Source organism: Palaemon carinicauda, chromosome 31 (genome assembly GCF_036898095.1).
Source record: "Palaemon carinicauda isolate YSFRI2023 chromosome 31, ASM3689809v2, whole genome shotgun sequence".
Taxonomy (NCBI): domain Eukaryota; kingdom Metazoa; phylum Arthropoda; class Malacostraca; order Decapoda; family Palaemonidae; genus Palaemon; species Palaemon carinicauda.
The window spans coordinates 85,549,012-85,565,487 of record NC_090755.1 but is presented as its reverse complement, the minus strand read 5'-3'; the positions used below and the strand labels follow the sequence as shown (position 1 = coordinate 85,565,487).

The window sequence follows — 16,476 nt, the reverse complement described above, 5'->3', positions numbered from 1 at the left end:
ATAGAATAGTGTGCCCGAGTGTACCCTCAAGCAAGAAAACTCTACCCTATGACAGTGAAGGACCCTGGTACTGGTATGCTAACTAATAATGCAATAAAATGGTGGTACAATATCACCATCATCGTCGAAATTCATACCGAAAACTGTCATTAGAATATTCCTTATATGAGAGAGAGAGAGAGAGAGAGAGAGAGAGAGAGAGTCTGGTTGCCGCAAAGATTCCAGGCGAAATAAGCCACACCCTCTGGTGCGCTCATAGCCAATCACGTTGCCTCCCCTACAAATTTTAAATTATACTAACTAATAACCCCTTTAAGGGGTGTGTTTTGACCGCTGCTAATGCAGGAAACAACGTGATTGGCTATGACGTCATCGGGGGGTGGAGCTTATTTTACCCGGAATCTCTGCTTCGCATATACATGTATACATACAGTGTGTATATATATATATATATATATATACATACATATATATATATATGTATATACTTAATTTTTTTCTGTAACATTGAGAGCCAATGCCAAACGCGTGACTTCTCTGTCTCTCACCATCCATCGAGGGAGTACTTCATACCCTGGTGAGAGGGTGCATCCGAAGAGGTACGCTCGGAAACCACAATCTCCCACAAATTGCCCAAACTGCCATTTTGTAGTTAGAAAAGTGAGTGGGGTGGGAAGGGTTACATTTGTGTTTATTTGTGTGTGAATACTTATCTAAATACTTAGCCGTCATTTTCGACGGGTCGCGTACACTAGTAACATTGTAAGTTCAAAATATCTTGATTTCACATGCTAATGAAAACTAATTAATCTACAGAAGAAACTAATTTCATTGTATCATATACAATGACAAGAATGACTTTACTGTTAATAAATTCTAAATTTCATATATTAAAATAATAATAGAATAACATTCCTCAAGTTATGTGATAACTGTAATCTAAATCTAAGAGTAATTTTATTTTCATCAATAGAGATGTTATCCAATGATAATAATAATAATAATAATAATAATAATAATAATAATAAAAATAATAATAATAACAACAACAACTCAAGATTTGCAGATGACATAGTTCTATTTAGTGAATCAGGTAGGAATTGCAAAAGAAATAATAATAATAATAATAATAATAATATAACAATAATAATAATAATAATAAAGATATAGTTTTAAACAGGAATGCAAAAGTGAAAACAAACAGGATGACCGAACTCTCTCAAAACTTTCCCTTCCAAGGAAATAACGGACCTATCTCTCTCCCTTCCCCTCTCCCCCCAGGTGCTACGTGGGCGTCGTGGGTCGTGACCAGTGGCGTCCTTGCACGGGACAGGGCCCGGGCAGGGAATACCTGAAGGAGGAGCATCCGGACTTCGGGGATTATATCGGAGCACCCTCTGGAGATAATGCCACCGAAGTCCAGGTCATTGACCTTAATGAGATCGTCTAGGGGTGGTATCTACAGGTTAACTTATAAATTTCTTTCCTTATTTATAATTATATAAATTGTTTACTGTATTCAAAGATAAGCCAAGCTACAACCCTAGTTGGATAAGTAGGATGTTATAAGCCCAAGGGCTTCAATAGGGAATAATAGCCCTGTGAGGAAAGGAAACAAGAAAATAAATAAGCTAGAAGAGTTGTAATTATATAAATTGTTTACTGTATTCAAAGATAAGCCAAGCTACAACCCTAGTTGGATAAGTAGGATGTTATAAGCACAAGGGCTTCAATAGGGAATAATAGTCCTGTGAGGAAAGGAAATAAGGAAATAAATAAGCTACAAAAGAATTGTGATTACATAAATTGTCTACTGTATTCAAATATAAGCCAAGCTACAACCCTAGTTGGATAAGTAGGATGTTATAAGCCCAAGGGCTTCAATAGGGAAAAATAGCCCTGTGAGGAAAGGAAACAAGGAAATAAATGAGCTAGAAAAGTTGTAATTACATAAATTGTTCACTGTATTCAAAGATAAGCCAAGCTACAACCCTAGTTGCATAAGTATAATGATATAAGCCCAAGGGGTCCAACAGTAAAATAGCCCTGTGAGGAAAGGAAACAAGGAAAATAAATAAGCTAGAAAAGAGTTGTAATTACATAAATTGTTCACCGTATTCAAAGATAAGCCAAGCTACACCCCTAATTGGTAAAGTAGGATGTTATAAGCCCCAAGGGGTCCAACAGTAAAATAGCCCTGTGAGGAAAGGAAACAAGGATATTAACTACACGAGAAGAAATTAACAATCAAAATAAAATATTTCATGGACAGTAATAACATTAAATTAGATTTTACTTATATAAACTATAAAAGCTTAAAAAAAACAGGAGGAAGATAAATAACATAGAATAGTGTCGAGAAAGTATTAATTCATACATAAAGTATATAAATTGTTCACCTCTTATGTATTCAAAGAGTGAAGAAAGCCAATATTAATGTCGAAAAAGTATTAATACATACATACAGTATATAAATTGTTCACTCTAAGTATTTAAAAAAAAAAAAACTGAAGAAAGAGCAAAGAGTAATGTCGAAAAAGTATTGAAAAAATTATAATAATAATAATGACAAAAAAAGAGGTAAGAATCCCAGAAGGATTTTCAAGATAAAATGAAAAAGGAAGACCACAGTACTCAGAGATAATATTATCAATATTACTTTCCTTACATACGAAGAATTATATGTTTAGCTTTGGTAATACTTCAGTTGTATTAGTCTCTTTCTACAAATGAGAATTTCTACTTTTAATCTAAATTTATGTATTTGAGGTCTGTGCAAGAGTTATTTCATACAGTCCCTCTAAGTACTTTTCCTCTCAATACAAATTAAAATGTCTAGATTTAATGTTTTTTTTCTATATTTGAAGGTTGTGTAAGAGCTATTTCATAGACTTCCACAAGTATTCATCTCTTTCTACAAATGAATATATCTGCATTTAATCTAAATTTATGTATTTGAGGTCTGTGTAAGAGTTATTTCAGAGTCCTTCTAATTATTTGTCTCTTTTCTACAAATGAAAATGTCTAAAATTAATCTAATTCTATGTATTTAAGGTTTGTGTACGAGTTATTTCACACAGTCCCTCTAAGTACTTTCTTCTCAATACAAATGAAAATGCCTGGATTTAATGTTTTTCTGTATTTGAGGTCTGTGTACAATTTACTTCCGAGTCCTTCTAATTATCTGTCTCTTTCTACAAATGAAAATGTCGAAAATTAATCTAATTCTATGTATTTAAGGTTGTGTACGAGTTATTTCACAGAGTCTTTCTAATTCAAGACTTTTTCTTAAGTAAAAGCATTTCCCAAGTCTTTAATAATTTCATATTAGTCGAAAATTATTTAGGAGTCATTTTGTGTGTATGTACGAGCAAATAGTGTAGATGAACAGTTTGTAAAAACCCATTGTATTGGCAAGGAATAATTTTCTCTTTCATATTTATTTCAGGCAAGTTTTCACATACTCTCTATATAATTTACATATATACATACACACCTACATACATGTATGCATACATAATATATATATGTATATATATATATATATATATATACATAGGTATATATGCATAACTAAATATATACATATATATACATACACACACATATATATATATATATATATTATATATATATATATATATATATACATACATAATCTAAATTATAATTCTTTAAAGAAATTATTCCAAAAACTCTAATTGAATATAACATGTATTTAGATCCAGTCTCTCACTTTTAAAAAACTCCCTTTTTCCAATTACAGTTTACAATTACGTAATTTTTCTAAGTTCAAAATCTTAATAAATTAATATTTTTCGCAATTATCCCACGATTTCGATTAAGTCTTTCTCGTGAATAATAACCGATCGGTTAAAATAATAATATTTCTAAATTTCTAAAGTTCTCAGCCTCCTTTTCGTTTACGTGACGTCATAAAGTTTTCAATGCCTGTCTATGTTTATCTGTTTGTCTGTCCAAATGGTACTTCTAACCAGTCTCTTCTGCCTTTCAGTCTGTCTGTGTCCAAATAGTACTTCTATACCAGTCTTTTCTGTCTTTCAGTCTGTCTGTCCGTCCCAGTCTCTTCAGTCTTTCAGTCTATCTGTCCGAATAGTACTTCTATACCAGTCTCTTCTGTCTTTCATTCTGTCTTTGTGTCCAAATAGTACTGCTATACCAGTAGCGTCTGTCTTTCAGTCTGTGTCTGTCTACCCAAATAGTACTTCAATACCAATCTTTTCTGTAGTTCAGTTTGTCTGTCTGTCCAAATAGTGCTTCTATACAAGTCTCTAATGACTTCCAGTAATGCTAAGATATTATTACCTAAAAAAAATACAATGTTACCATACTTGATATGTCGCCATGTCTCTGAAACACGAGTTCGTTAATATTAATTAATAATAATTAATTTATAATAATAATAAAATAAAACAAAAATAAAAACTTTCCATAATGATACTGTTGAGAGAGAGAGAGAGAGAGAGAGAGAGAGAGATTTCAACTGTAGGAAGAAATGAACTACGGTCTAGAAAATTCCCTACACGTTATATTGATTCCAAACTTTTTTTCATTGAAACTATTTGAAAAGGATGAGAGAGAGAGAGAGAGAGAGAGAGAGAGAGAGAGAGATTTCAACTGTAGGAAGAAATGAACTACGGTCTAGAAAATTCCCTACACGTTATATTGATTCCAAACTTTTTTTCATTGAAACTATTTGAAAAGGATGAGAGAGAGAGAGAGAGAGAGAGAGAGAGAGAGATTTCAACTGTAGGAAGAAATGAACTACGGTCTAGAAAATTCCCTACACGTTATATTGATTCCAAACTTTTTTTCATTGAAACTATTTGAAAAGGATGAGAGAGAGAGAGAGAGAGGAGAGAGAGAGAGAGAGAGATTCAACTGTAGAAAGAAATTAACTATGACGTTACATGGCCTTGGTAAAAACGTTGTTCTTTACATACTTTTCTGACAACGTAAAATGTTCTAGAAAATTCCTTGCGCGTTATATAAATTCCAGACTTCCTTTTTTTCTTTGAAAATATTTGAGAGAGAGAGAGAGAGAGAGAGAGAGAGAGAGAGAGAGATTCGTGGAACACCTTGCGCTGAGAAAGTGTACCCTGTCACACTCTTACTGCACGGCAAGGTCCTGTCAACCACCTTTCCTGTCTCCATACACGACCAGTTTGGTTACTCAATGCGCAGTGAGGTTGTGACAAGGTGCACTTGCTCAAGAGAGAGGTGTGCCAGGAATGTATGTATCCAACTGTACAATCGATTCGTAACAACGGCTTTACGTAATCCAAACTTCAGTTTGATTGACGATTAGCAAAAAATCCGCGAGTTATATAGAGTAGAATAACTAATTCTACTCTGAATTTTGGCAAAAAATACGCGAGTTATATAAAGTAGAATAACTAATTCTTCTCTGAATTTTGGCAAAAATCCGCGAGTTATGTAAAGTAGAATAACCAATTCTCTGAATTTTGGCAAAAAATCCGCGAGTTATATAAAGTAGAATAACTAATTCTACTCTGAATTTTGGCAAATATACGCGAGTTATATAAAGTAGAATAACTAATTCTACTCTGAATTTTGGCAATAAATCCGCGAGTTATATAAAGTAGAATAACTAATTCTACTCTGAATTTTGGCAAATATACGCGAGTTATATAAAGTAGAATAACTAATTCTACTCTGAATTTTGGCAATAAATCCGCGAGTTATATAAAGTAGAATAACTAATTCTTCTCTGAATTTTGGCAAAAATCCGCGAGTTATATAAAGTAGAATAACTAATTCTACTCTGAATTTTGGCAAAAAATCCGCGAGTTATATAAAGTAGAATAACTAATTCTATTCTGAATTCCTATTTTTCATATCCTAACAGAGCTAAAATAGAAATCGCAAATATGCTAAACTCACACCTAGGGGGCAATGATACCCACGCTCCCATTGGTCGAGGGGGCAATGATACCCACACTGCCATTGGTCGAGGGGGCAATGATACCCACGCTCCCATTGGTCGAGACAGATAAAACCGGCCAATCACCGTCGTCGTAAGGAAAGGGGTTTGAGGTCCAGGCGTTCCTTTGACCTACATACGCCCAAAGTGTTAATCAGACGCAGATGTGCTCAGAATACTGAGGAGAGAAGAGGAAGGTCTAGGTCGCTTGACAAGGTCTTTTCCACTATCCCATATTGAATGTCTACGGCTAACGGTGAATTTTTTATCACATTAGGTCGGTCTCTCTCTCTCTCTCTCTCTCTCTCTCTCTCAACGAGTACTTATCTATTTCCACTATCCCATATTGAATGTCTACGGTTAACGGTGAATTTTTTAGCACATTAGGTAGCTCTCTCTCTCTCTCTCTCTCTCTCTCTCTCTCTCAACGAGTACTTATCTATTTCCACTATCCCATATTGAATGTCTACAGTTAACGGTGAATTTTTTATTACATTAGGTAGGTCTCTCTCTCTCTCTCTCTCTCTCTCTCTCAACGAGTACTTATCTATTTCCACTATCCCATATTGAATGTCTACGGTTAACGGTAAATTTTTTATCACGTTAGGTAGGTCTCTCTCTCTCTCTCTCTCTCTCTCTCTCTCAACGAGTACTTGCCTAATTGCAAAATAGTTTAATTTAATTCTTTTTATTTCTTGGTAAAGCAGCTGGTTTGATGCAATGTGAAATTGAATCTGGATTTTCAGTATATCCGTATATTCAGTATTTACGAGAAAATACAATTTCTGTAACTCCAAATAATTCTATAAATTCTTTTATTCAACAACTTAACACCGGAAACCAGAATTCGTGATTATTTTATATACTTTCACAAAATAATATAACGCAAATCGATTGAAAATACATCAGCTTAGAACAAAATTTAAAATACCTCACATCTATTTCCTACATGTTTTTAAAAGCTCAGTACTCTATCTCTCTAACACTTACACAATCTTAATTTGGAAGCTATAAAAAATCAACTCCAAATGCGTCGTAGTTCGCATGTTTGGTAAAAGCGAACATAGCTGACCCGGACACAAAAAGATAGAAAAAAAAATAAAAACTAGATCAGTCTCCTATCCGCTTTTCCTCTTCGTCGCTCGTTTTCTATGAGACGTGGGTTAAAAGCAGGTCACCAGCATTCCAGGAAAGTTGCCAATTCGTTTATTTCGATACAGAGGACGTTGAGAGCGACCTTTTATGATAATAGAGTTCTCTCTCTCTCTCTCTCTCTCTCTCTCTCTCTCTCATAACTTTCTATTTTCCCACCATCTAAGGGATGGTCATAATTTGATATTTCCGGCGTTGGGGCATCTGGCCAACAATGTGATTTCAACCTTCTGTCCGGGTTGCAGTGCCCCTTCCAGGATACAGGACGCGTCTCCATGTTCCCTTTTTTTGGAGTAACAACTTTCTATTTTCCTGAGAGAGAGAGAGAGAGAGAGAGAGAGAGAGAGAGAGAGAGAGAGGAGAGGGAGAGAGTCAGCTTCTTTTACCTTTGTTTTTAGGCAATGTTAACCAGATTGCGACCATAAATAAGGATGGGTAAATAATGAGAGAGAGAGAGAGAGAGAGAGAGAGAGAGAGAGAGAGAGAGAGCCAAGCTCTTTTTCCTTTGTTTTCCAAACTGCAACTATAAAAAGGGATAGGTAACTATCATGAGAGAGAGAGAGAGAGAGAGAGAGAGAGAGAGAGCCAAGCTCTTTTTTTCTTTCTTTTCCAAACTGCAACTATAAAAAGGGATAGGTAACTATCATATGAGAGAGAGAGAGAGAGAGAGAGAGAGAGAGAGAGAGAGAGAGAGAGAGCGACTGACTGACCCAAAACCTAACCATAACTGAAGTTGTTTATAATATACGAAGACGCTCCAAGGTATGAGGTGGACCACTTTATCTTCGAAAGGTAAACAACGCAATAACTTGCAACATTTCCTATATAAACAAATACCGAATACTTCTCAAATGACATACTTTCCAAATATTCATAAAATCAACAGAGATAGTTTTCCAATGTTTGAAACAATGGGTCCATTAAGCCTTATTTTTTGCATATATAAATATACAAATACCAAATACTTCTCAAATGACACACTTTCCAAATATTCATAAAATGAATCAAGATAATTTTCCAATGTTTAAAACAACGGTTACCAATATACAAGTACCAAATGCTTCTCAAATGGCAACGCTACAAATATTCAACGAAATTAATCCAGATAATTTTCCAACATTCCATTAAATGACACACTTTCCAAAAATTCAAAAAAATTAATCTAGATAATTTTCAAATGTTGAAAACAATGGGAGAATTAAGCCTTTTTTTCCTTTTAGCATATACTGTATAAATATGCAAATACCAAATACTTCTCAAATGAGACACTTTCTAAATATTAAAAAAAAAAAAAAAAATGAATCCAGATAATTTTCGAATGTTTAAAACAATAGGTGAATTAAAACCTTTTTTTGCATATCACAGGGAAAACATTGACCACATGGCAACGAAAGTTATGACGAATTATACAAACAGTACCTACATTCGTTGCCTTGCGATCATGACCAGCAAATCCGTGGCCTACTGTACTACTATCACTTAGTTGCCAATGTTGGAGTAATATTTTCTATCTAAATTAATGTGTCTTAATCCAATGAAGATTATTTATTAGATATCAATGTGAAATATGAAATATCTTAATTTATCAAACAAAATAAACTGCATGTTTAGCATCAAACAAAATAAATTACATGATTAAAGTAAACGAATAACGAGAAATTCCGTAATAAAAATACTATTTGGTAACTCAAGACATTTCCCCACAATGACACTACATTTCGAATAACTTTTCCCCATCTGATTTCACAAACAAAAAAACACCAATTCCGCTTCACGTGGATCATTACAAATTTTCGTGGATTACACTGTTTCAAAATGACCGTCGAAATAACTTTCAAATTAATTTCTACCGAAAATAACTGCGATTGCTATGAATGCTCTGAAAATTGGATATATGGGGTATCTCGTATTATATATTACAGCAACTGAACATGGTAATATATATACGTATATATATACATATATATATATAATATATATATATGTATATATATACATATATATATATATATATATATACCGTATATAAATATATATGTATAGGCATATTGTATATGCACATACAGTATATATATAATATAAATATATATATATATATATATATATATATATATATATATATATATATATATATATATATACATATATATACACATATATAAACACACATATATACAGTATATATAGATATGTATGTATATATATAGATATGTATGTATGTATGTATATATATATATATATATATATATATATATATATATATATCCCTTATAATATATATACATCAATATATTGTATATATATATATATATAAATATATATATATATATATATATATATATATATATATATATCAAAAACGTGTTTGTATGTGTACATGCACACATCACCCATTCCCCAAATAAACGAAGGCATGAATGGCTCACCAATCTGAATGCATCCATGTGTATAATCTAGTCACTGCGTGTGTGTGTGTATGTGTTTTATTGTGTGTGAATTAGAGATACATTAGACTATATTGTACATATGTATATATATATACATATATATATATATATATACATACATACATATATATATATATACTTCAATACATATATATGTATACGTAATATATATATAATATATATATATATATATATATATATATATATATATATATATATATATATATATATATATATATATATATATATAGAGAGAGAGAGAGAGAGAGAGAGAGAGAGAGAGAGAGAGTAATAAAAATATTTAACAGCCCAAGGAATAAAGTCTAAAGAAAATGATAGAAGCAAACGAAGTTCTATATATTAAGCTCTGAAATTTCGGTGAAATTTTTATCATAAAAAAGTACGAAAATTAATAGTTTTAAATGCAAAAAAATTTCAATTAAATCTTATGAAGTACAATCAAGAACACAACGTGTAATAAATAATGACTATAAGAAAATTAATAATTAGGTAAAGATAACATAGCGTGAAAAAAATATCATCATACATAGCGTGAAAAAAATATCATCATACATAGCGTGAAAAAAATATCATCATCATTATCTTCTACGCCTATTAATACAACTTTTAATTGCGGTAATTAACATATGATGGTGTCTATTTTATGACCCTGACCTAGGAACGGTGATGCCATTGACCGCCTATTAGTATCATTATTATAATTAAAGAGTTTTCGATATTCCCATTATCACTAAAATTACTTAATCGCTTTACAATAGCGGGTTTTTCCCGTACGGAAATAATTCCGCTCCTTAGGAGGCATGTCTTCACGCGAGCGAACTTTCCCCGAGCGGCCTCGTAATTTTTGTGTCTACATTGGAACTGCTAGTATCATTATTATAATTAAAGTTTTCGATATTTCCATTATCACTAAAATTATGTAATCGCTTCACACGAGTAATTTTTATTCATACAGAAATAATTCCGCTCGTTACGAGGTATGTGTTCACACCAGTGAATTTTCCCCGAGCGGCCTCGTAGTTTCTATAAGCCGCTATACTAGAACCGAGCGGGTTAGCAGTCCACGCGGAAATTCTACCGAGCAGGCAGTGTGTGAAGCCATCATTGATCTTCATCGATTTCAAATCCCCGCAGACAAAACCGTACGGACAAAACCTTGCGAAAAAACCGCGCGGTAAACGAGCCTAAGTGACTTCGACAGCAAAGTGCCTGTATCTGGGAAGGTCATGAAAAGGCACTTCTCTGTTGACTCCACTTAGAAACCAGGCAACCAACCCCCCTTGACCCCCACCCCCAGTCTACGCCACTCCACCTCATTCCTCCATTATATTCTTGCAACTTTCAAGATAAAGTATCGACTTAATCTGGAAAAGTACAAAGCTCGGAGAGGCATAAGAGTACTATCAGAAAATAAAACACCTCGTTATAAGTCTCCAAGTCTTTCCCAAGACGTCTTTAAGAAAACGTGTGTTGTGAATGAAAAGGAGAGACTTATAAGCTCTCTAGAGAGATGCTCCAAAGGTGTGTCATCTTTATCGTATTGTATATAGCAACCATTATATATATATAAGTAACTCTGACTGTGATGTTTGTGGTATTAGATTAATCCTAAGTGTAAGTTATTGTAAGTCACATTTTAGTAAACTATTGTAAGTGTTTAGTATATAAAAAGTGACGCTTTGTCGCAATTGGAAGCACAATCTAATAATTTGCATTTCTTATATTCGCTTTTAATCAAATGCTTGTGTTATAGAAGTTATATGAATTTTAGAAGATAATAAAGATTAAAAAGATTGTTTTTATTTTGTTTATTTTTCCATCCTCCCTGGCACCAATTTGGGATTTTGTAATTGCTTCTGTGTTTTGGGGTAAACAGAAGGGCAACAAACACCACCGGTTGTGGCATATAATATCACCTTTGTCTTCACCTCAAGACGATTAAAAGGGTGTTGTGCTCATACATATACCAAGGCACTTCCCCCAATTTTGGGAGGTAGCCGACATCAACAATGAAACAAAACAAAAAAGGGGACCTCTACTCTCTACGTTCCTCCAGCCTAACAAGGGACTCAACCGAGTTCAGCTGGTACTGCTAGGGTGCCACAGCCCACCCTCCCACATTATCCACCACAGATGAAGCTTCATAATGCTGAATCCCCTACTGCTGCTACCTCCGCGGTCATCTAAGGCATAGGAGGCTGCAGCAGGGCCTACCGGAACTGCGTCACAATCGCTCGCCATTCATTCCTATATCAACAATAAATGCAGCCGTATCTAGTCCCGTGCAGGACAAAGGCTCCAGACTTTTCAATTTATGTCTGAGGTTTGACCAGTTTTCATCACGCTGGCCAGTGCGGATTGGTGATAAGAGATAGCTGTCTGATAGTTCACAGCAAACCAAACTAGTATGGGTGGACATGACTAATATTACTTTGTTGATCATGGTGATACATAATCCCTTTCACGGCATTATGGTATCCCCACTCAGAAAGAGCAATGTAATGCAATCTAAATTGCTATATAAATGACACATTAAAAAAGGTTAACCAGTAGCCTACAACACTAACATTTATGAACAGTTCCAATTCAATTATAGCAAAGGGTGCAGCTGTAATTTTAGACAATTATAGCAGTGAAGCCACACTTTATTATTACCTTATTGGACTGTAACGTTACACAAAAAGCTTTGCTTAACTACGACAATGAGTATCTTGTGAATTTACTAAGGAGTCCAATAATTATTATTATTACTAGCTAAGCTACAACCCTAGTTGGAAAAGCAGGATGCTATAACCTCATGGGCTCCACTAGGTAAAATAGCCTAGTGAGGAAAGGAAATGAGGAATCATACAGAATAGTGTACCTGAGTGTACCCTCAAGCAAGAGAAATCTAACCCAAGGCAGTGGAAGATCATGGTACAGAGGCTATGGCCCTACCAAAGACTTAAGAACAATGGTTTGATTTAGGAGTGTCTTTCTCCTACAAGAGCTGACTAGCATAGCTATAGGAATTTACTAAGGAGTCCAATTATTATTATTATTATTACTAGCTAAGCTACAACCCTAGTGAGGAAAGGAAATGAGGAATCATATAGAATAGTGTACCTGAGTGTACCCACAAGCAAGAGTACTCTAACCCAATATAGTAGAACACTATGGTACAAAGGTTGTGTCACTACCAAAGACTAAAGAACAATGGCTTGATTTTGGAGTGTCTTTCTCTTACAAGAGCTGCCTATCATAGCTATAGGAAACGTCTGTCAGAACCAGATCAAGTACAAGACAAGAAATATAGATTAGATATTCTTTAAGCTGGAAACAATGAAACGATATGAACTGCATATGCTGCAATATTTGTTTAAAACTTTAGAATTTAATATATAAAACCAGGCGCAACTTCTTTTATAACAATAAGAGAAATTCTTCCACTGTAAATAAATCATATTCAGGGTTCGAATAGATTTTGTCAGATATGACTGAAAAAATTGGTTCGAATAGATTTTGTCGGATATGACTGAAAAAATTGATTCGAATAGATTTTGTCAGATATGACAAAAAATTGGTTCGAATAGATTTTGTCAGATATGACTGAAAAAATTGGTTCGAATAGATTTTGTCTGATATGACTGAAAAAAATTGATTCGAATAGATTTTGTCAGATATGACTGAAAAGAATTATGTATAAAATGAAAATTAAAACGATTACATATAAATAAAATATGAAATATTTAACAGTAAATTTTGCAATATGTATAATGAAAGAAAACTGAAAGAGCACAAAACATAATAACACAAAAGGTCTGGAAGCAAGCAAGTTGCCTTGATGAGAGAGAGAGAGAGAGAGAGAGAGAGAGAGAGAGAGAGAGAGAGAGAGAGAGAGAGAGAGAGAGAGAGAGATTTTAAAAAAATAAGAAAACGAAGGCAAGGGCCATTAAAGAGGAAGACATTTTTACTGATAATTAACCAAAACAACTGAAATTGTTAAAAAGGTCAAATGCCACATGTTTATGGTAAAACCTCCCTCTTTACCCAACTAGGTCCAGGAAGATCCAGGTAGTGACTGCTGAGGATTTAGCATGCAAAACTACGGGCTCCACTTAGAGCTCTCCTTAAACACCCCATCCCTCACAAAGAGACAGGAAGCTCGTGCTTGTCGATAAACAGAACAAGGCCATCTGCAGGACTTAAACTTGTTAGCTACATATTACGATTCATCTCGTGAAAAAACTTATAAATGGTAAATGGAAGAAAATGCATCTGAGCACACACATCTTCTCTATTAATGCATAAAAATCTTTGGACAGTTTTAAAATAATAACGATAACCATAACCTCCTTCCAACTTCGTTGGTGGAGGTAATTATACAAAGAATCATTATCAAGTGGCATACTTAACTAACACCTTTTATTATAATTGATATTATTATTATTATTTCTTAGAAATTGTACGACGAATATATATATGTATATATATATATATATATATATATATATATATATATATATATATATATATAGTATATATATATATATTTATATATATACATATATATATATATATATATATATATATATATATATATATATATATATATAAATATATATATATATATATATATATATATATATATATGAATAAACAAATATATATATAAATAAATATATATATGAATAAATAAATATATATATAAATAAATATATATATATATATATATATATATATATATATATATATATATATATATAATAAATAAATATATATATATATATATATATAAATATATATATATATATATATATATGTATATGTATATATATACACACACATACATACATGTACATATATTATGCCGATAATGAGGAGGAGTTTACATAACACTGAAATTATGTATGCAAGGCTCATTACAAAATTGTGGTTGTAGTAATGAGTTTCACAAAAACCACAATACCAGGTAGTGAGCGCACTGCCACAACAGTTACATACATGAAAGAGGACCGGGGGTGGGGGGGGGGGGGGGCTTAAAAGCCATTTCGATTATATGGGAGTTATTGACCCGAAAAGTACATCGACAAAAAGCCAGAATAATTTCAGTTTTTTTTTTTTTTTTTTTTTTTTTTTTAGCATAAGAAAATGTGGTTAATAACATAGAAGAAAATAGCCTCGAATACAGGCAGAGCCTTTTTTCAGATATTATTATTATTATTATTATTATTATTATTATTATTATTATTATTATTATTATTATTATTACTGGCTAAGCTACTATTATTATTATTATTATTACTGGCTAAGCTATTATTATTATTATTATTATTATTATTACTAGCTAAGCTATTATTATTATTATTATTATTATTATCATTATCATTATTTGCTAAGCTATTATTATCATTACTATTATTATTATTATTATTATTATTATTATTACTATATTATCATTATTATTATTATTATCATTATCATTATTATTATTATTACTTGCTAGGCCACAACCCTAGTTGGAATAGCAGGCTGCTATAAGAACAAGGGCTCCAACAGAGAAAATAGCTCAGAGAGGAAAGGAAATAAGGAAATAAACAAACTACAGAAGTAATTAACAATTAAAATAAAATATTTCAAGTATAGTAACAACATTCAAATAAATCTTTCATATAGACAAACTATTAAAACTTAAAATAAAAATATTCCTACGTTTTTCCTTTATTGAAAGACTATTTTTTTTCAGTTAAAGATTACATTACATTCGTCTGTCATGTTATGGAAGGAATCCACTTGTATAACTATCGAAAGTATAACAGGTTGAAAAGCTAGTTCGAAATAATAATACCAATTCCCTAATATCGCAAGAGGGTCTGCCCCTCTCCTTTATTCTTCTCCTGTACTTCTCTTTCTCCCTATTTCCTAAATCTTTCCCATCCCGAGTACCTGCCTTTGAGCTATAAACTGGATTGTATCTAGGGGTACTCTTCCTTTCCCCATATTCCCCACTTCCCTATTATTATTATTATTATTATTATAGTTGAAAAGCTTGCTTTCTTATAGAGGATGGAGATATTGGATCTTAATAAACACGTATGACAACTCGGTCTCTTCACGTCATTAGTGTAGAGAGAGAGAGAGGGAATAGACATACCCTGATGAGGAGTACCCCGTGAGGTACACTCGGGAATGCACAATGCTACACAAATTGCCCAAACTGACGTATTGTAGTTAACAATGAGGGTGTGTGTATTAGTATTAGTATTAGTATTACTTGCTAAGCTAAAACCCTAGTTGGAAAAGCAGGGTGCTATAAGCCCAAGGGGCTCTAACAGGGAAAATAGCCCAGTGAGGAAAGGAAAAAAGGAAAAATAAAATATTTTAAGAAGATTAAAAACATTAAAATAAATATCTCCTATATAAAGTATATTAACTCTAACAAAACAAGAGGAAGAAAAACCAGACAGAACAGTGTGCCCGAGTGTACCCTCAGGCAAGAGAACTCTAACCCAAGATAGTGGAAGACCATGGTAGAGAGGCTATGGCTATCTAAATATTTAGCAGTCATTTCTGACAGGTCATGTACACTAGTTCTTTAATAAAGGCCATTCGATCAGTACTGTGAGTTTGTAAAATTTCCCACAGTTCAAATTAAGCATTCGAGTCTAAAAGGTCTCCCAAATACGCCTGATTAATTAAAAGTTTAAAGGCTTAAAGGCCGCAGAACAATACCCTCTCTCCAACCAAGCTAAGATCAAGGACAATCCCCAAGAGACTGATCTTATATACATATGATCAGCGACCAACCCCCCCCCCCCCCCTCCACCCAAGCTAGGACCAAGGAAGGCCAGACAATTGCTACTGATGATACAGAAGATAAACCTAAAGGCTACCAAAACCCCACATCCTAAG

The 16,476-nt window shown here is 33.1% G+C and overlaps 1 pseudogene; it reads left to right on the top strand.

Annotated features, from left to right (window-relative positions):
• Positions 1-1,968, top strand: part of LOC137625045 (uncharacterized) — a 107,521-nt pseudogene extending 105,553 nt beyond the window's left edge.
• Positions 1,969-16,476: the final 14,508 nt, after the last annotated feature.